Source organism: Lepisma saccharinum, chromosome 28 (assembly GCF_977018435.1).
Source record: "Lepisma saccharinum chromosome 28, izLepSacc3.1, whole genome shotgun sequence".
In the NCBI taxonomy this organism is placed as follows: domain Eukaryota; kingdom Metazoa; phylum Arthropoda; class Insecta; order Zygentoma; family Lepismatidae; genus Lepisma; species Lepisma saccharinum.
Window position 1 is genome coordinate 11,413,653 of NC_139256.1, and position 21,840 is coordinate 11,435,492.

Here is a 21,840-nt window from a genome sequence, read left to right on the forward strand (position 1 = left end):
AATGCGTGGCATTTGAATGGTGAATCTGAAATCGGGACACTCCGATTGGGTTGGTAGGAACAAGATAGATGATGCTACACATTGAGTTGTTTGTGGTGTGAGTGGTGGCACAGAACGTCGTCGCCTTGTAATCAAGGTGTCCCGGGTTCGATACCCGGTGGAGGCACACAGTGGTTCGGATCCCACTTTAAACTGTAGGTCCAGTTCCGATTAGCCTATCTGTGCATAGAGTGGACTTAAAACAAAAAATGAAATACTTGGTAATACGGCGAAAGTATTACGCCAGTCTAAAAGTTTAAGAACCTCTATACTAGAGCACTCAAGTGAATCTTCGTTTGGTTTGGACTCGCTCTTGTCTACATATACATGCATTTGCGTGCCCAAGAGGGATTGGTACAGGTCATAACCCCCCCCCCCCTTGGGCTTATTTCGACTACTAAAAATAAACTACACCTGCGCCCCCTTTCGATAAGCCCTGGGCACGGCATTGTATACATGTGATAGAAAATAGACTTACGGTATCACAAAACTACTGCAGATATCTAGACCACAGTAAAACCAATCCACTTGCATGATCTACAATGAATTCTAAGAGGAAGCAATATTTTAGAATTTCGAATATCATAGGGAGATATTTTTTGAAAAAGTTTTTGCTGTCATAGGCCATAGGTAGAGGCATGCATATTTCGTTTTTGACGAAAACACGAAATGTGAAATAACACATTGTAATGTTAATTTTTCATGTTTCTGAATGGTGGGAGGTGCATTTTAACAAACTGTTTTGCCACGAAGTGATGCGAAATAGACTCATAAACACGAAATGTAGAGTTTATTTACCGACGCCACACTTTCTGAAGTCTGAAGTATCCCGCGAGTTATGCAATTCACGGAAAATTGATAAATTCTGCTGTAAATATTTGAGAATCAAAAATGGACCCCTTTATACAGGAATAAACTTACAGCTCTGGTAACTACATAAATTAGAATGATTATGCCTTTTTGTGTAATAAGTGCAGTTTTTAAATCAAACTTATGATTATACGTATTTACAATTTTAAAACCAAAATGTCGATTTATATACCGTTTTTAATCCAATTTTTAACAGCTATAGCACCGAAATTTTGTTTTAAATACCTCTTTTGAACCTGAAATTGACTGTTTTTGTACCGAAATTTTGATTTTTTTATTTACCAAAAATATGTGCCTGTAGCCATAGGTCTAGCTGCACCTACAACTGACCTCGACGGTATCTTAAAGGCTTTGCCATCATGACTGGAGATCATTGTCAGGACTGAATCATCTATATTCAGATCGTGAAAGATCTGCTCGACAAGTAGTCGTTAGCTCAACCGCTAAAGTGTCGTGGTGCACTTGAAAAATGCCAACTTCCCACCGCATTGCTGTTCTTAGCAACAGCCCCATTGCCGAAAATATCCACCTTGGGCCAGTAATCAGTCACGACCAGGGCTGGGCTCCCTGGTCACGTTATTCCTTTTCTTCGTGAGAGCCGAGAGCCAAAAAGACAGCGAGAAGAGATGAAAAAAATACCATCGTGTCGGGATGGGTGTAAAACGATGTGTGGGATTTGCATAAAAATGCAATTAAAGAGCGTTCGTCTTGGCAGGAGGTAGGATGGATGATGGCGCTTTGGAATCAGGTCAAAAAGCTGCGAAGCCATTTTTGAAAAATGATTTGACAGGTCTTGTTGAGTATCTCATCACGAATATACTTGTTGAGAATAATCTAGGCGTCTGGTAGAACATGGCTGGTTGACAGGAGCTTGCGAGATGATGATGCCGAACTCAGAAATTTACTTGTAATGTTTTCATTATTGATTTATTAGTGCGTAACGTGACGAGGATGAAAATAAGTCAAGTGGAATCTCATAGATTTGAGGTTATTTTTTTTAAATATGTAATATACAGATGTGCTGTAAACTGAATGATACATGCTCGGGTGTGCAACTGGAGCTATAGCTATTAACGGTGTCTGCCTGTTCCGCAAAAATGTACTTTTGTGCTGATGTTAAACCAGTTAAATGCATCGAACTATAATTAATCCTTTAGGGCAGTGGTTTTCAAAGTGTGCACAGGACAGGGGCTTGCTTACAGGTGCGCCGCTAAATGTTCACTGAAATGACACTTACTTGTTAGTCTATGCATGACTTTCGAATCGGACCATCGCATAAATTTGTTCCTTCCATGATTGTAAATTCAATCAATGATATGATTGTTCCAAATATGTGCATATTTAGTACTTTTAACATATAAAATGTTTCTGAATTTGAAATAAGTGTTTATTGTTTAACTTTAGGAAAGCAAGCTAACCATGCTAACTGAGCGTTACAAGTGTTAAACACTAAGGGCGCCGTGAAACGAAAAAAATATGGGGAACCCTTGCTTCAGGGAGATTTCAGAGCGAAGTGACAGGCGACACACGTCGCTTGAGGATTTTACCAGTCTTGGCTCTTCCCGAAGAGACATGTGTCGCTGTCGTTTCGGTCTGGAATCTACTTTAATGTGCCTTGAACCGAAGCGACACGAGCGCCCCCAGTCCTTGAGCAGGCATTTACCGCGCATGCGCGAACAGACCGAGGCAACACAATGCCACTGAGGAACAGCCCAGACCGAGCGACAAGCAACACGTGAAGCTTGTCGTGTCGCTCCGGATCGGAAATTTGCATTAATTTTTAAAGGTTGATTTTCAAGAGATACGTGTCGCTTCGGTCTGAAGGTTCACTAAGAAAACGGCCCAGCCCGAACGACAAGCAACATGTGCAGCATATCGTGTCACTTCAGATAGGAAAGTTCCATTTTTTTACTGAGCGCTCGTTTCTAAGCGACAGATGTCGACTTTCGCGTTTCTCTAAAAGGTCCCTGACACTCCACATCATATCAACCCAACCAATCAGTAGGATCGGTCAAAGGGATCCTAGAAGGCGGATTTATCGTAGATTACCTCAAAAATAAAAAAATACACAAAGCAGCAAGTCGCATAAGACAAAACATACGACAACCAGCTTAATGGAACACAAGACAAGCAACGTCTTCAGTATTCGGATGGGTGACAGTCGCAATACCTCGTTCAATATACAACAAAAAAATTAAGTAAACCACTTAGAACAAGGGCAGAAGAAATACAATGACAAGTACAAGTAGAATTGAAACGAGATGAAAGCAATAAATCATCATTTTAATTGACATTAATGGTTTTTTTATTCATTTTCGAGGGGTGACGCTATTGTTAATTAATCTAGCGCCACGTGGCGACACGTGTCGGGGGTGGAGGAGGAGATGAGTCATCGATGACTCATGCACACGTGTGAGTTTGAAATTAATGGTTTTCCATTAGTGCACAAAAGACACTATTATGTATTCCGTTTTTGACCTAAGCTAACCTTTTGTTGTATATTATATATGCGTTTCTGCCGGATATGAGTCACAGATGATTTATACTGACGTTGGAGTTTGGAATTAATGGTTTTTGCCATTAAGGTACAAAAGACACTATTGTGGAGTTCGTTTTCGGACTATTCTAACACTATTGTTGTATATTATATATGCGTTTCTGCCGGATATGAGTCAGGGGTGCTTTATGCACACGTGGGAACTTGGAATTAATGGTTTTTCCATTAATGTACAAAAGACATTTTCGGCCTATTCTAAGGCCATTTTGGCGTCGGTGGTGAGTCATATTTGGTATAATTAAGGATCCGGATTTACCCGTATTCAACCGGTGCCGACGCGTTCGATCGGAGGTAGAAGATATTATAACACATGTTCGCTTTAAAGGCGAAGAAATTGAACGATGTATTCTATATGAAAACGAAGTATGCGAGCGGAATCCATGTTATTAATATTAACCTGTTACGGAAGAACCTGTTATGTGGTTGCATTGATCGGCACCCTCAAACCGCGCGCGTTCATGGACATATGAGGGGGAAGAAAGGGTCGCCATTGTTACGGCCCCCTTCGCTTGGTCTTCTTCCGAAGTTGAATGGAAGTCAAGTGTCGCCAAATTTTTACACACGAGTATTGATTTTCTTTGAGGTTCCAATTTTATTTGGTGGAAGTAATCTACGCGGTATTTCTGCCGCCTTTCGTAACATTGCAAAGACTATTTGACCAAAACCGTAAGGAATTTGGCTGAACTAGGAACATTCAGTTCCAGTATCTACAAGTTAAAGTGGATGGCATCCACTATTTGCCCTTATTTCTGGGTTGCGAACCACAGCCCATTTGATTATTGGGTTATAAACATCAGGATTCATGTAAAATTGACCAGATGTTTTTACTGTTAGAGACAATATTTCGCATTTTTGTGTATTTTTACTCAGAAAACGCTATTTGAACGATTCAAGCAAGAGTTCGCATGGCAATTTAGACACACAAACTGTGTTTCTTCAACTTTAGCTGAAATTTAGGTTTATTTTTTACTCTATTATCACAATTTCTTCTATTCAGGCAACATTTTTTATTAAATTTTGGACTCACAGAGACATTTTTCAACTTTTAACTTGATATTTTAAAAGTTTATTTCCATTTTTTACTCTAATATCACAATTTCTTCTATTCAGGCAACATTTTTTATTAAATTTTGGACTCACAAAGACATTTTTTCAACTTTTAACTTGTTATTTTAAAAGTTTATTTCCATTTTTACTCTAATATCACAATTTCATCTATTCTGGCAGGAGTGTTTATTCCAGTTTAGACTTGCAAAGATAATTTTTTCAACTTCTTTTATTAATTTTTCTATTTATTGCCTTTTGTATCTTATATTTATTAATTCTTAACTTTGAGTTTTGTTCTTTATTTAAAAAATTTCTCTAATCACTAAGGAAGAAGTACTTTTAAGTAAAACTGTACCCACAAACTTTATTATTACTATTATTATTAGTATTATTATTATTGTTGTTGTTTTTGTTTTGATGTAGTTGTTGAATCTTGTTGTTGTTGTTAGGGTTTATTGACTTCCACTACGCTATTTTTGGTTTGCTTCGTAGGAAAGTTTGCTTATTTTAGAGTTTCCTAGGTATTTTCTTACTGTTAGGGTAGGTAAAGTTTCCTAAATATATGAGTAGGGTTCCATATATTTTTGTTCTTGCATGTTTTTCATATGATGTGATCACCACAACTCTCCAAGGGCTTTTACTGCATGTTTCCATTTTTATTGAGGCTTAGTGATTCCTAGAGCCACTTTATGCATGAGAGAAAGCTTGAAAATTTTGATCTCAGATAGCCGTCAACCTTATGTCAGAGTATTTTCGAGTATATTTTAGTCTTATTATGGCCCCCTAGAATATCACGGCTTGCTTTTTTTTTTAAGTATGTTGCGCAGTTATTGTATTTTTGCTTTTGCTTTCTAGATAAACTGTATGAAATGTTTAATATTTGTACTTTTTGCACTTATAAGAGGCCAAACTTTTACTGTAACTAAAATTATTATGTCTCTGGGCACTGAAACCCCTTTACCAAGAGTACTATAACTGCATGTTTATAAATATTGTTTTTTTTCATCCCTCAAATATAACAATTTAACAATATAATGACTAATCACAGGACAAGTCGATGTTAGCAGATGACTACGTGGCTCTTAAGTCCACCTGCCAAACTTTTCTTACCATGCTATTTACTTTTATAGTCTTTTATTCGGGGTACGTTTCAAGTACTATTGAATTTTTGAGTGTTTGATTAACACCAGGGGATATTTGTATCTGTTATGCTGTATTATTTGAGGCTTCTTTTTTATTCTACAATCACTATATGTCCCTGAGAACTAAATTCCGCTGACTGAAGCTTAAAGCTTAGGCTCTACAGCATGTTGAATGGTTAAGCACTGGTCAATATGAATTTTACAGAGGCTAGTAGGAGGCATAGGAACACACGCCAGAGCATTATTAGCGAGCAAGAAACACTTTCAGGGAGTACTACGAGGAAATGAAGTTGATTTTTTTTGAGTGCTTTACCAGTTACACAGCCAATATTTGTTATTTCAAGTAACTACAGGTACCAAAACATTTTACAGCCCCACACTAACTAGACTTCAATTTATACTATATTAGGGGCTAAATGTAGCAAGAACACTGATTGTACATACTTTTGAGAATCCAACTATTTCAGGATTTTTTCTATGTAAGCATATTTTTTATTGATTACTAACTTTAACAGACCAATCAGGAAGACGCCAAAATTCACTAAACTTAGTACTATAGTGTAGGTGATTGCATGAAAAGTAGAAATTATAACAACCACAAGATTTCGCTTTTTTTGCTTTTGTGACTAATCGTGACGCTGAGGATGAATGGATGGCCAAAAATGTTAAGGACTGGATGTATTTTACCACTACAGACGCCTATGTAGAAACACTAGAGTACTGTTAGCTTTCAAAATTGAGGATATACTGTACTGTTTCTTAAATATTTCGTACTTGGCACGTTACAGTTATATCCATTTCAGGACAAATATTGCTAAAACTCTCAAATTTACTGGTACAAGTTGATATTTCTGCTATCAGAGGAATTAACAACCCTATTTTACAAACAAATGGTATTGTTTACACTTTATTTTTCTCATGTTGTTTAGTCTTGCTTGTGTACGAGGAGTAGGCTTGCTCCTGCCAGAAGTAGTTGGCCTTTTAGGAGTCGAACATGGGTCAACTGCAGTTGGCCTTTTAGGAGTCGAACATGGGTCAACTGCAGTTATTTCCATTGCACAGGGTGAAGCTGCTATATCCATTTCCTCACTTGCAACTGGACAATCACTTGCACTCTTTTCACTATCAACTGTTGCTTCAGTTTCCTTCAATTCTGACCCCATGAGCTGTGTGTTGGTTTCCCTGTTACTGCCACTTGGTTCACCAACCTCTGGTCTAAAGTGCAGAAGCAATGTTGATGGTAGTTTTTCCTTGCCTGTAATTGGGTAATTTATATAAAAATATACACATCTATTATGACAATGATTCATATTTTGTCAATGGAAAGTTTCAGCTGTTTACTTACTGATGAAAAATACAAAACTTATATATATTCTGTAACAATACCAACATGATTCCATGTGCATGCCACTTCCAAAACTGAACATGTGATATGCCTTCAATTGTTCCTTAGACAAGCTCTTTTGTACACATGAATCTTACATGAAATAGTATTGAGGCATGAGAGAGTTAAGCTGTACTTATATAAATACTTTTGAAATGTCCATACTAATTCAGAAGTGAGTAAACTCTGTCCAGAATATAACCTCACTTTCTTTCATGATGTCAGTGTTATTTGAAAATTACGCTACTGTGAAACATAATAAAATATCCCATTTGTGATTATTTCCTATAATAATGAAACAAATGTAACCCTCATTTAAGGAAAAGGAAGTAGAGTTAAGTAACATGAAGGGCATAAGAAATAAAGTTCCTGACAACAGCAACATTTACTGTAAACTAAAAGGAACAAAGCCACTGTCACTTCAAAATAATATCAATTCTGTTCAATCAATTGTATCCCTTCAATTGTGATGTACCTCATTAGTTGATGGGAATACTTGGAATCAATGTGGACTGATTTGAATCTCAATTTAAATCAGGTGACTTTTTTAGAAACAAATCACTCATTTAAATCACTTTTGGTGAAAGTACATTAACTTTGTAACAATTTAATTGTGTTGATGGTGTGAAGCTCATACGATAGGAAATGTAATATGTAAACTGTAATCACACTTACATTTCTCTTGATTTAAAATACAGTAATTTTTATAGGCAAAAATAGCAATTTTTTTTATCATTAACACCCTCAACAAACATTTCCATAGTAGGTTCACATATGTACAGTCTCAAACAGAAAAATGTGTGCATTTTATTTCCTTTAACCAAACTGTTCAAATATTTTACAGGACTGTTCAGCTGAAAAACTTTTCTATAACAAAAAATCTCTATATATATGATGCAAAAACTATACAATCAATTCTAAGTGTGTTTTTTTTACCAAAAATAAAATCTGATTTATCATTTTTTTTATCCACCCTGCTTGGAATATTTAGTGAAACATTAAAAACATTTGTTTCTAACATCCTCAAGAAATGTATTGTGTTGTTAGGTGTTATGTACTTTAAGCAAAATTCATCTCTAAAGCATACATATTTTTTTTTAATGCAGAAAATAGAAAATACCATTTCTTATGCATGAGTCATAACTGATGACAATGTTATTCCATACGAAATGCAATATACTTACTTGGTTCTACATCTGGGTATGCTTCATGCACTAACTTATTTCTATTACAATTCATAAACATCTTGTCCGAAAAATGATCTCCACAAACTCTGTAATTTTGGTATGCTTTGTGCCTCAAGTCCTTTCTCCATATTTTTTCCAACCATATCTCAGCTCTACGATAAAAATAAAAGATGAGAAATTATTTTAGAAACACATAACTATGCAAGACAAAGCACTCTGCATTTTATGTCACTCAAAAAAGATAAATTCCATGGTGCTAGAGTTGTTTGTGAGCTAAGGTCAAAGCTTGTCATCACAAAGAAAAGTTGCTGAAATGAATATGCATCAGATCACTATCTGTATCTGTTGAATAAAGTACAAGAGTGGTGTCAAATGTATAAGGGTCCATTCTGTGATAGCTCCTTCAACTATTGTGGAAAATCTTATGTGCTTGTCAACATTCAATTGATTTATTTTTAATCACTATTCACATTATTTCTCATCGTAACTAATTCTTATGGTACCATACAGTGTGTGACAATGCAAATAAAAAAAATATTATAGATATTGAACTAAACTTGCTAACATATGAAGCAAAGTTTTACCACATTATTTTTTAGAAAGATTCACTGAAGCTTGCTGCCTAACCTACAACTGGCTAACAATGCAATTTTGTCATTGAATGGATCATGGAATCTACTCCCGGGAGTGCTTTCAAGAAAAATGTTATGACTCAACATATTTCTGAATAATATACCAGGCCAGAAAATATGTCAACAAATGAAAATCACCAATACCATCTGGTAGATCAAAGCCCATGACCAGCAACAGGAGCTATTACAGCACTAATATTAACTACAGGAATAATTAGATGATCCAATCAACAAAATATATTATTATTAATAATACGAGTAACATCCATAATTATTACACTAATTCAAGTGACTAAAGCACATAGATTAAAATGAGATTTCAAACACAAAATCTTCCTCCTGTGGCACCAGTGAGAAAGGATTGTTCTTTACAGTAACACATATGTAAATGTTGGTAAAATAGAGGGAAACTCTCATATACTGCACATGTAGGTTGGTTAGATTCATTTAGTTTCCAAAATTAGTGATTACTTTTGACTTGTAAATATGAATTGCATGTCTATTTCAAATTTGAATGTGTGTGTAAAGACACTTAATTGAAATTAATGCACAAAGGGAAACAATATCATCTGGTGTGCATTTACATTCATGGCTACTTCATACCTCAATCAGGGAGCAAGGTACTGATTGTGAAATTCCAATATTTCATGCCACACATGAATTTTGTACATTAATTGTATTCTCATCTCTATAAGTACATATTGAAGTTTTCCGATTAGTTACTTTGTTTTCTTTGCAGAACTTTATTTACATCACACTTCATCCTTATGTGAGTAAGTTTGAGTGGTTTGATGTTTCTATGTGCTTAGGGATGTACCAATCTGTACGTTTTAAGTATGCCAAGTTTGGCCCACGTTTTTTTTGTTTTATTGTAATTTCATCATGATACGAATGCAAATTTAAGATGGTTCGATTTCGAATTACTTCTGTTAACACATACTGCGGAGCTTTAGCGATTACTTATGATTTGGTTCAATGTATGCTTTCGTAGTTAGGTTAGGCAGGCCAGGTTTGGTTCTCTTAGTATTATAAATAAATTCCCTAAATTCTTTCTACAAAGGATCCGATTTACTTCTACATTAATTCCCACTAGTCCACGATACTTACAGTCGCTTGTCAAAGGAAAATACATGCACGCAAGCCTGCGTAAGGTAATTTTTAAGTTGTTTTTTTGAACATAAATAAATTATTTTTTAAAAATCGAAAGAGTGCTAATTACTTTAAGGAAGGTTCAAATTTCGTGTGACAATGATTGCTAAAATTCTACGATAATTAGTATTCCTGCTAAGAGAATTTTTTAAAAAATCATAGAACAGATAGGAACCGTTACCTTTGGTTTCATCGCTTTAATATTTACACACATTTTTTCATCTCCTGTACATGTTGACAGAGTTTTATATGCTAGAAGAAATAAACTTCATGCAGTAGCGAATAGGAGCGCGATAACTTGCAACTTTTACAACATGCACAAATGAGCTTTTCTGAACTTCAAGTCATTCCCACTATTCTCGTTGGCTTCCTATCCTCCTGTGTGACTTATAAATAGCATTACGTTACAAAATCGAACCTTTAGCCTTTTAGACGTTTTTCCTAACACATGGCCTTTTACTTAAATGAAGCAAAATACAGAATACGAAGACATGCTAGGAATTATTCTCCGTGGAAACTAACTTTATGGAAATGATTTTTACAGAAAGAGCGAGCAGAATTCATAAATAACTAACCTTTCAGGATTTGATGGAACACGAAAAAAAGTCAGCTCTGGATTCCTCTTGTGACAGTTGTTACAATAAAAGGCTGCACAATAAGCCATTGTTTTTGTTTTTCTACATCCGTCTTAATATAGTTAGCGACTTAGCGTACATCCATCACCACAGATCATATGGAACGATGTTACGTCACAGATTACGTCATGTAGAAGTAGTGACTTTAAAAATACGATTTTTCTTATACATGTTTAAGACGGGAAAGGCATTTAATAAAATACAAAATCACGTACAAGTGATCATCATTGATTAATAGATACATAAACTAAATTTTTAATGAGAAAATTAGGATTTAGCATCGATGGTGGTGCCGACTGGTAGCTGGTTAATTCATGCACGAACAAATGAATTCCGAAATTAACCTTATTCGGATTTTTGCACCAGTGCGGGAGGCCTGATATTATTATGAAGGTTGCTGGATAATAGAAGTGATTTTGGAAATGTGAATGTATTAATTTGTGTAGTGAAGAACAATTATGATCTTAATACAATTTTGTTTCTAATAAGGAGTTTAATTGCGAGTGCAAGTGTAATATATTAACATTAACTGACATCTAAATATAGTGTTGGTGTGCGAGAGTTAGCAAGGTTTACGTAAGCATATCCTTATCTGATTTCCCACAACCTGAGGGCTTCAAAGTAGGCTGATAAGTCTCATGCTCGCCGTCGAGGAATAAAAGTAAGTTGATCCATTGAGACTAAATCCGGGGAACGTAACACCCTCAATCGGTAAGGAATGAAATGTAATCGCAGTACCATCAGTAAGGCCTGCGGCTGTATCTACTGTAGTGTTGAAAACTCTACGGTTAAATATCTACGTACAGGTATTACTAATTACAATTGCTAAAGCAATTGCCTGCGTTGAGGCAGATGAGAGAAGCATTTTTTTTTTAAATATATAATTTAATGGTTTGGAGTACAGTAGACACGCAAAACTATAATGAATATTATCAGATCGATTGAAAAAAGAAACTTTGCAAAAATTGAAAGCAAAGGACATTTTTAACAAGAAATGACATGAGTTTCCAAACGGAGAAAGGCTATTTCTCACCTTCAAAGAGACACTTATGAAAGATCATTTTCAAGGAAGAAAGACCTTAATTTTTGTGGCGCTGCTTCCCCAAGAATAAATGTGACCGATCGCCAGTGCCACCAACGTACATAATTTTGTATATTAATTATATAATTACCCAAATTTGCATGGACGCACGGAGCACATGGACACAAAGGTTTTTAGTTCTCGAGTTTCGTTTTCGAAATTGCATACGGGCACAACTACATTGACATATTAGTTCCGAGGCACTCGCGGACCTATTACTGTGCGAACTTGTCCGTTTTCTAAGGCACGGAAGACATCGCGTGGGAGAGGGCAAGTGAAGACATTCCTGATGCTGTTCACAGGCTGTCTCGAGGTGTTTCCCTTCTCGCAATGTTCTCACGCATGCGGTTTCCTCTACCTACAACAATAACGGACCGAGATGAGTGTAAGCCATCTTCAAGCTCCTCGGAGCAGTGTAGCCAGGGACTGTGCCCTTCGTGGCAATCGAGTTGAGTTGCTAAGTTTTGGTTTTACTTCCACTTTACTAACAGAAAGGCTAACTGAGACTGAATCTACAGTTTAAAGCGGAACCAAAAGGCAGGAGGGTTAGGAAAAAATGTTTTTTTTTAAAGAAACAAAAGTTTTTTTTTGTTTTAAACATTTTAAAATGTTTTAAACAGTGTTTTAATAAGAAAACAAAATAAACATGTTTTAAACAAATAAAACGTTTAAAAAGAATGCCAAAAAATTACTTTCTAAGGATAATGATTAATAAGGAACATGGGCGTCGGGAGGGGGGGTCGAACGGGTCTGTGGACCCCCTGGAAATTGACATCAGTCATTTAAAGATACAAGAAAGCCGAAAGTTTGTTACTCTCATTGCTAAGAACAGAAAAAAAGTTCATTTAGTTAATAAAACATTAAAATGCTGACCAAGGTATACTTTTATAGTATAAAAAATATACATAAAAACCTAAAGTTTCCACCCTCTAACAGGCTCTTCTTCAGACGAAGAAATTTCACAAAAATCAATTGATTGTGAAGATTCGTCTGAAGAAGAGCCTGTTAGAGGGTGGAAACGTTACGTTTTTATGTATATTTTTTATACTATAAAAGTTTGTCTTGGTCAGCATTTTAATGTTTTATTAACATGGAAACAAGGCTTAACAGTGTTATTCATTTAGTTAGTATTCGAGCAGAATAATTAAAGTTAAAATACATTGGATCGAAAACATTGAAGGATATTCTACCATTTCATCCAAAGAACAAATTGTTCAACAGTTTTCAAAATTATAATAATTACAGTTGTAGGTGAGAGGTGACACAATAAACTTTATGAAAAAAACCCTTACATTTAAAGCCTTTTGTTGAACGAGACGTTCAAAAGTTAATATCTAAATGCATTTTGGATATTAACTGCATAAAATGCAAAAGAAATAATGGAAAATAGTTGTGCTGGTATTCACTCGTTTGGTGGATTGTCTCTATGTTTATATAATAATAATAAAAATAATAATAATTATTATTATTTCGAATAAAATTTGTTTTATTAGTTTGTATATTTATTATTGTATAATGACATTTTTTTCTGCTATTCAACTTTTATCATTTGCCCGACCCCCCTGCAAATATTTCTGCCGACGCCCATGATAAGGAATCTGTTAACCATTAAAGGAAGGACGGCGTTTCTAGTTATAAACACTTGACTAAGTTCTTAAAATATCTATTTACATTACTTAAGAATCTCGCATGTAAGCTGTTCGAAAAGGTTCAACAAATCCACAGTTGCCAGACCCCACTATATCCACGTGGAAGCTACTGTGTTTTCTGAAATACATTTTCTCGTGAATGCAAGAAAATATTGACATTAACAATTATGTGCAGTCAGAAAAATTTGCTGAAGAAGAATTAAGAAAGATTACCAAATTAAACTGTCCAATATATTCGATGTTTTGCAGGATTTAAATGATGATGAAAATATAAATGAAACAGACGTAAATAAGAATTGGGAGCACATACGTAATGCAATAGAATCAGCAGCTGAAGAAAGTATAGGATACCATAAACCAAGAAAAAGTAAGCCATGGTTTGATAATGAATGTCATAATCTAATAGAAATAAGAAATCTGGCTAGACTTAGGTGGTTAAATAATTCTGATGATACAAATCTAAGCAATTATAATAGAATAAAGCGAGAAGTTAACTGCACGTTTAGAAGTAAAAAAAGAGATTACTTGAAAAGCAAAATTAACGAAATTGAAACAAACAGCAAAACCAAAAATATCAGAGGGTTAAATAAAGGAGTAAATGAATTTAGAAAGAGGTGGCAACCTAAAGTAAACTTGATAAAAGATAAAGACGGTGATTTTCTAGCTGACCCAAGCAATATTCTAAATAGATGGAAGAACTTCTTTAATGACCTTTTAAATGTTCATGTAGGAGATAAATCAGAAGTAAATGAAGTCCACACAGCAGAACCTTTAGTTCCAGAATCTAACTTGACTGAAGTAAAATATGCTATTAAAAGGATAAAGATTAACAAAGCACATGTCATTGATTTAATACCAGCTGAGTTAATTAAATATGGTGGAAATTCGTTAATATGTCAAATTCATAAATTAATTTGTTTAATATGGAATAAAGAAGAAATCCCTCAACAGTGGAAAGAATCCATAATTGTTCCTGTGTTTAAAAAAGGTGATAAAATGAACTGCAATAATTACCGTGGAATTTCACTACTCTCAACAACATAAAATATTATCTAACATTCTTTTAACAGACTAACCCCATATGCTAATGAAATTATAGGTGATTATCAATGTGGATAAACGTAACAGATCAACTACAGATCAATTTTTTATCACATTAAACAGATACTTGAAAGAAAGTGGGAATATAATCAAAATGTCCATCAGCTATTCATTGATTTAAAAAAAGCATATGATTCAGTCAAGAGAGATAAATTATATAATATATTAGTCAAGTTTGGAATACCTAAGAAGCTTGTTGGCATGATAAAAGTATGCACCAGTGAAACAGAAAGTAAAATTCGTGTGGGTATTAATGTGTCTGTCAAATTTACAATTCATGATGGGTTAAAACAAGGAGATGCATTATCTCCATTGCTCTTTAATTTTGCCTTAGAATATGCTGTTAGGAAGGTAAAAGAAACTAAAGAAGGGCTAAAAGTAAATGGTGTGACTCAGTTGTTGGCATATGCAGATGATGTAGACTTATTAGGAGATGATATGAATAAAATTAAGAATAATGCTAAAATATTTTTCAAAACCGCTAAAGAGATAGGTTTGGAAGTTAACAAAGAAAAAAATTAAATATATGCTTACAGGCCGAAACCAAGTATTAGGTAATAATCAAAATCTAATTATTGATAACAACTCGTTTGAACCAGTTTCCAAATTCAAATACTCAGGAGTAATATTAACATGTGAAAATTATATTAAAGAGGAAATAAAAAGTAGGCTTAATTCAGTGAATGCATGTTACTTCTCTCTTCATAAACTTTTGTCTTCTCGTTTAATATCTAAGAAACTAAAAGTTAAAATATACAAAACCGTAATTTTGCCTGTAGTATTATATGGGTGTGAAACTTGGTCCCTTACATTGAAAGAGGAACATAAATTGAGAGTATTTGAAAATAAGATCCTTAGGAAAATATTTGGACCTAAAAGGGATGAGGAGACAGGTGAGTGGAGAAGGTTACATAATTAAGAACTACATAATTTGTATTCATGTCCAGATATTATTAGAATAATTAAACCAAGAAGACTTAGGTGGGCAGGCCATGTGGCACGAATGGGAGAGGAAAGAATAGTTTACAGGATTCTTGTTTGGAAACCTGATGTAAGAGACCTGTCGGAAGGCCAAGACGAAAGAGGGACAACGTTGAGATAGACCGAAAGGAAATCGGTAGGGATGGAAAAGAGTATATACATCTTGCTCAAGATAGGGACAGGTGGAAGGCCTGTGTTGCTGCAGCCATAAACCTTCGGGTTTAAGAAGACTAGAGAGTTAGTTAGTTAGTTATTATGTGCAGTATGTTAAGTGCGGAACAAAACGGTCTCATCTATATACAATTCAATTTTTAAAATGTTTTAAACACTTATAAGAAAATATAGCCAGGTGTTTTAAACGTGGCCCACGGGTACTGATTACGATATGTTTCTTTGTTAACTGAATATACATTTTCAGTCACTGCACGTATATCTGTGCACAGTGAACAAAATTACACAAAACATGCAAATAACCACAGAGTACAAAATATGAAGTATCAAAATGTTTGTAAAGACTGTATTTCTTAAATACTTGTAAAATGACACAGTCGTATGTTTCTAAACGTTCAAAACAAGTTGTTTTAAACATGCCAACTGTGACCCGAACCACTAAATGCCTCTGCCGGGGTTCGAAACCTGGATATCTTTATTATTGATTGATTGGTTTGGTTTATTTTTCTTCCCTTTTCAGCCACCTTTGACTTATCTCAAAGATGAGGATGAGTAATGATATGATGACATTTATAAAGGGACACTCACAAAGAACACCCATCCCAGGCCGGTATTCGAACCCGGGATCCCTGGAGTTGTAGCTCTCTGTGCCAACCACTCCGTTACAGAGGTTGGCCGAACAGCTCGCACATAGATCCTGTAGTCGCTGGCATGGCGTTATGTGTGTTGCCTAACTCTACGGTGGAGACCGAATTTGCCATTGTACATTTCCTATTGCTCTTCGGTTATCACTAGTCTACAAAATGAGACTATATAATTTTATGTAGCTGCTCAAGATAAGTGAAACTCATTTATTTTTCTGTCCAATTTTTTAACAAAACATGGAAGAAAAGGAAGGAAAACGGCGCTGAAGCATCAAAGAGAGGGGTGAAAGGGGATAAATGTCCTAATCTCACGAAAAGTTGCAAAAAGGTGGAACAAAGTGTGTTATTTTACTTGATTTCATATTCTAAAATACATATCTCAAACGATCGGTATGAAAACAGCTATATTTTTGGAAAGGTGCTGCACCTTAAAATCCGTTCCCTATTTATCACCCTAGTGTTAGGCAACACACATGACGCCATGCAGGGAAGCGAGCATTTCAGGATCTAGGTGTCACATTTTCTATTGCCGGCGACTGTACATTTTGGTGATGGGGTGGTGTTCTCAACTATCATGAGAAAATCTAAAATTTTAGACATTTTAAATGTTCGTAACAGTGCAATTGGCGAACTCAAAGTGATCAGAAACCCTTCCTACGAAAATACGGCAATATCAATATTTCACTCCACTATTCTCTTCATATTTTCTTTCAAAATGCTTTTCTTTCCCAGCAGTTGAACCCCTCTTAAAAATTTCAGAACAAGCCTATGCTTTGTGCTGAGTATTGCATTTGAAATGGTTGATTGATTGATCTATTTTATCTTACTTCGCGTTTTGCGCCTCTTGGCTAATTTGCGAAGATGGGGATGAGTGATGAAATGATGAAATTGATGAATGGACATTCACAAACAACCAAGCCCGAGCGGGATTCAAACCCGGGACCCACATTTTAAATGGTATTTCGCCTAAGAAACTTATTTTGAAGTGCTAAAACTTTGTCAGATTAGAAAAAAATATAATGCTTCTTAATGCGTAATATATTTGTAATTATAAGTTGAAAGCGGAAATTACGAAGTAATGTCCACAACAAGCGAAATTAAAACTGAGCTTACCTTTCTAAACGTTTATATCATATCTTGCTGGCATGTCAGTGGCGCGCGGTGGCCGTTTTCACTGGGCCTCCTGTCAAATTTCGTCTCTTTTGTAAACATCTACTTTCTGAAAGCAAGAGAATATAGTGTTTAACAACATTGACAGATACGAGGTTTGCAACAAGGAATAAATTACTCTAGCCATCCTGGTTATAATGTAACTGTAGACAAATAAAATATCAAAAGAGAAATCAACTTTATGCATATTATATAGGCTAACCAGGACAGGACCTACAGTTTGAACTGAGACATGAAGCACTGAAATGAGCTCTCACCAGAAATCTAACCCGATACCCCTTTGATTGCAATGATACAACATTAAGGGCGCGAGGAACAGTTTCAGTGTCTAGTCAGACGCGAGGTTCTAACAGCCATTCCCCCACGACCTTTCTCAGGGCGAGCTGCTGAAATGAGAGGTCTGTGCGCTGGATGGTTGTAGGAGGGGTAGAAAACTTAATATTACGCTTATGGGAATATTATTTTACGTGTTCTCTTGGGAATACCAAACTTCCGATGGCGTAGGGAAACACATGAACGGAAAGAGGACACGTTGAAGACTTGATTTGTCATCGTTGAAGTCGAAGACTCCCATTTGATTAGCCGTAACTTGAAGTTGTTGCGTTTCTATTTCTCCATAAGGAATGCATGTGAAACTGAAAATTATTTTTCAATTACTTTTTCAAACATCGTGTCTAGCTTAATAATCAACTTGAAAAACCGATTCTAATTGCATCATGGGAAGAAATTAATACTCTCTTGTATATTGGGTTTATTTTTAGTAACAGTGTTCATTACGACGATATTGAAATTGATTGAGTTGGTGTTTTAAGTCCACTTTAAGTACAGTAAGGCTAATCAGGACGGGACCTACAGTTTAAACTAGGATCCGAACCATTATGTGCCTCCACCGGCTATCGAATATGTTGAAATAAATGTACCTGGTGCAAAACGTTACTCTTCGTCTTAATCATTACCCTATTCTGGATGCCGTAGTCCATTCATAGGTTGGTTGGTTGATTTAATCAACTTTGCTTATTTGAATCGAAAAGGAGTTCGTTCGTCAAATACACTGTGAGTGCTAATCATTGGCGTATCTGGGTGAGGGTTACTTTGGGTGGTTACGATTCCTCTTTCGGCTCAATTTTCCAAAAATAGTAATAGTAATAGTATTGTAATATAATAGCACTGGCCCAAGAAGAAGAAAATACTCTTCGATGTCTCCCCGATGGTGTGCTAGTTAACGTAGCAGCCTTGCAATTAAGGGTGAGGTGTGGTCAGCGCGAGGAATCTCATCGCCGCTGTTTTTTTTTCGGATTTCGAGACCCGAGGCCACTACTATTGCTTTCTAGTAGTTTCCTGATTGTCCTCATGATGCCAGACATTAGGGGCTTCTAAAGGAATCGAACCCAGGTCCATTCGCACCATAGGACAGAGCGGTAGCGGGAGCCCTAATAACTACGTTACTTCCCAATTGCAGTTACTTTGTTTCAAAGATATATGCGGTAAAGAAATAAACACTGCGAGATCGGTGTCTACAGGGCCGGATTAACGTGGGTGCTATTGATGCTGCAGCATTAGGCCCATTCCTGAAATAGGCCCAGATGAAAACAGACGAGAACTTTTCGAAAGCTGAACATTTTTCTTTTGCTATATTAACCTGAAAATAAATCTTAGAATGAAATCAGGAGCCCCAATTTCGGACGCCTAGACACAGCGTTACTTATTATACAGTTACTATTATTCTTTGCGCTGTGACGTAACTATAACGTCGTTGTGTTTATTGTTCATCGAAGATTTCAAGCATCAGGCCCAATTTCGTCTTAGTCCGGCCCTGTCTGGGATTATGTAACATCCTGAATCCTTTTTACGTTTTACTGGTTCGAGCGGATAATTTCTCCAATCCTAGCAACCCTGCCGATTACATGTTCGTACTGATCTAGAGATGCGGTCTTTCCTGAAAATCCCCCGCGAGCCTGTTACCCGTTCTGACCTACGTCTACGGAGGAGGTCAGTGACGTCACATTACAGTTCCGCGCCTCATCAGCCATCTCCAAGCAAGCGGCAGAGCCCAGTCGCACTTAAACTCTGGAAAACGCAACAGGTGGAAGGACTGAAGACTGTCTGCAAGGTAGTTTGTGTACTCGAGTGTGTCGATAAAGTTAAAAGGACTGTGTGAAGCTCTCTCGCCGCTGAACGCCCATTCAAGGGATTCCAATTCAAGGTATGCTTAATAATTTTATTTAAGACCGTGGTTTTAACCTAAAAATCTTAGCAAATGCTCCATGTGGCCAATGTCATCTTACAAATAATACAGGGTGTCCCTAAAGTCCCGTTACTATTACAACGAAACATTACTCTGAAACCACATGACATAGAGCAGTGCCTTTTTTTCCATTTGCAAATTTTCTACAGTTCAAGAAGTTGTTTTTTTTGTACGTTAATGTACCTCAACGTGTGCCCCTCTGGTTGCCCTCAGAGTCAAGGCGATATTCCATACACGCTCAACATCAACTGTTTGCACAGCTGCAATGCTTCTTCTGCGATGTGTAACAAGATCTGCAACAGGGGTTTGGTACACACAATCTTGGACGTACCCCCATAGAAAAAATTCCAAGGGAGTGATATCAGGAGGTGGAGTGTCGTCATTTTCCAATGTGCAGAACAAGAATGAATACCAATTAACTAATGACAACAAATGAACACAAATAACAACAACAACAAAAAAACTTTTCGAGCTGTAGAACATTTTGCAAGAAACCGCCCTCCTCTATGTCATGTGGTTTCAGAGTTATGTTTGGTTGTAATGCTAACGGAACTTTAGGAACGCCTTGTATTGCAAATAAGAACTTTCGTTTCTGTAATACATAACATTGACAGAATCATTTAATAATAATAATAAAGGTAATACTCCCAGGTAGGACTTCATGCATTCTTGATCTCGGTCATTTTAGGTGACGTTGTGATGAGCAACGCGCTCCGGTTGTCTTTACCCTAGGAACTTAACGTATTTGGGACTGGATGAGCCCCAGGGCCGATTTATGCGGGGACAAAGTCGGAAAATTTCCCATCTTTAATCACAACCCCGGGAATGGAACACGGGTCTCCCGTATGGCAGTCAGACGTTCTACTGACTAGACCAACGCGGTTCCCAAATAAATAAATTTGCTCTTTTAATAATGTAAAAGCAAATGACATAATTTTAGAAACTAAAGTTCTTATTTTATTGTTTGTGGCTTTCCATGCATCATTTTGATAATTTTTGGACAATGATGATTGACTAGACGTCCAGGGTCCTCGATAGCGCGATGTTTAACGAAAATTCCCTAGTAACCAAACGGTCTCTGGTTCGACTGCTCTTTGGTGCTGCTTATCCAAATTCAACCATGACCCAGACATGGACGTCCGCAGGATTTTTTCCAGGGGGGCAAACAAAGTATATTTTCCCAAATAATAGTGTTGTTCCCTCAAAAAAAATTGCTTAAATTTGAATTTATCATACACATGCAATAATATAACACATATTATTGTGGCTGAAATGAAATTATATGTGACAAATATATAATTTTTGGTTGACTTTCATTTCCCAGAGGGGCACGTTCCCCCTTTTCTCCCCTTCCGGACGCCCATTGACGCAGACTTGATTAGTCGACCTGTGTATAAAGTGAACACAAAGTAAATATTGTCTTTATATCGTAACACATTACATTAATCGCAAACACAAGGATAAGTTACTAACTGATCTAGACGGAAAATAATTACAGTGGAAGATTCATGTTAGAAGTTTGTAGCCGTAAGAAAGTCAATACGGGATTCATATCATGGAATCGGTGAAAAGACTAACAGAAACATCTTTGCCTTTAACAGAATCTACAGCACTGCTATATAACTTCACTACAAGAGCAAAGATGAAGAGAAAAATGTTTCCATGTTGTATAACGCTTACTGAAGTGCCGTTTCCTGGCGCGTATGCAACCAGTGTTACGTTATCCATCTAGCGTTGGAATCTCTATGCTTCAAAATGGAAAGCGATGTAAATAAAGAGTCCATGAGCAAAGACGAATTTAGAGGGGGTCCAGAGGGTCCGGACCCCTCCGAAAAAGTTATCTTCCTCATGCACGTAATACCAATCAATTATCACATATCGTGTCTTTTTCGTTCATTTTGCAGCGATAATGTCACCTTTTCTGCAGTTATTGCATTCGTTTTGAACCGATTACGAGCCTTTTTCATTAATTTTTCACTAGAAATCTGAGCATTTATGCAATGTTTTTCTCTCGTTTTGATCAGACTTTGGGTTCCGCTATTGGATTAACCAAATACGCCCAGTTCAGGTGATATATCGATGATTTCCACATGAATAACTTGGCATCGAGTGCCAGAAAGTACTAGATAAACCACGATCCATTTCTGAAGCTGTTA

At 36.2% G+C, this 21,840-nt stretch overlaps 1 protein-coding gene across 2 annotated transcripts in view; it reads left to right on the forward strand.

Annotated features, from left to right (window-relative positions):
• Positions 1–21,840, forward strand: part of LOC145980561 (uncharacterized) — a 126,686-nt gene that overhangs the window by 46,238 nt on the left and 58,608 nt on the right. The window contains exon 1 of one of the 2 annotated variants that reach the window (XM_083113587.1): positions 19,505–19,642. The exons of the other annotated variant lie outside the window; for it this stretch is intronic. The gene's annotated coding sequence lies outside the window, so the exon portion shown is untranslated. Of the gene's footprint in view, positions 1–19,504; positions 19,643–21,840 lie in introns of those variants that run through there. 2 annotated transcript variants of the gene reach the window in all.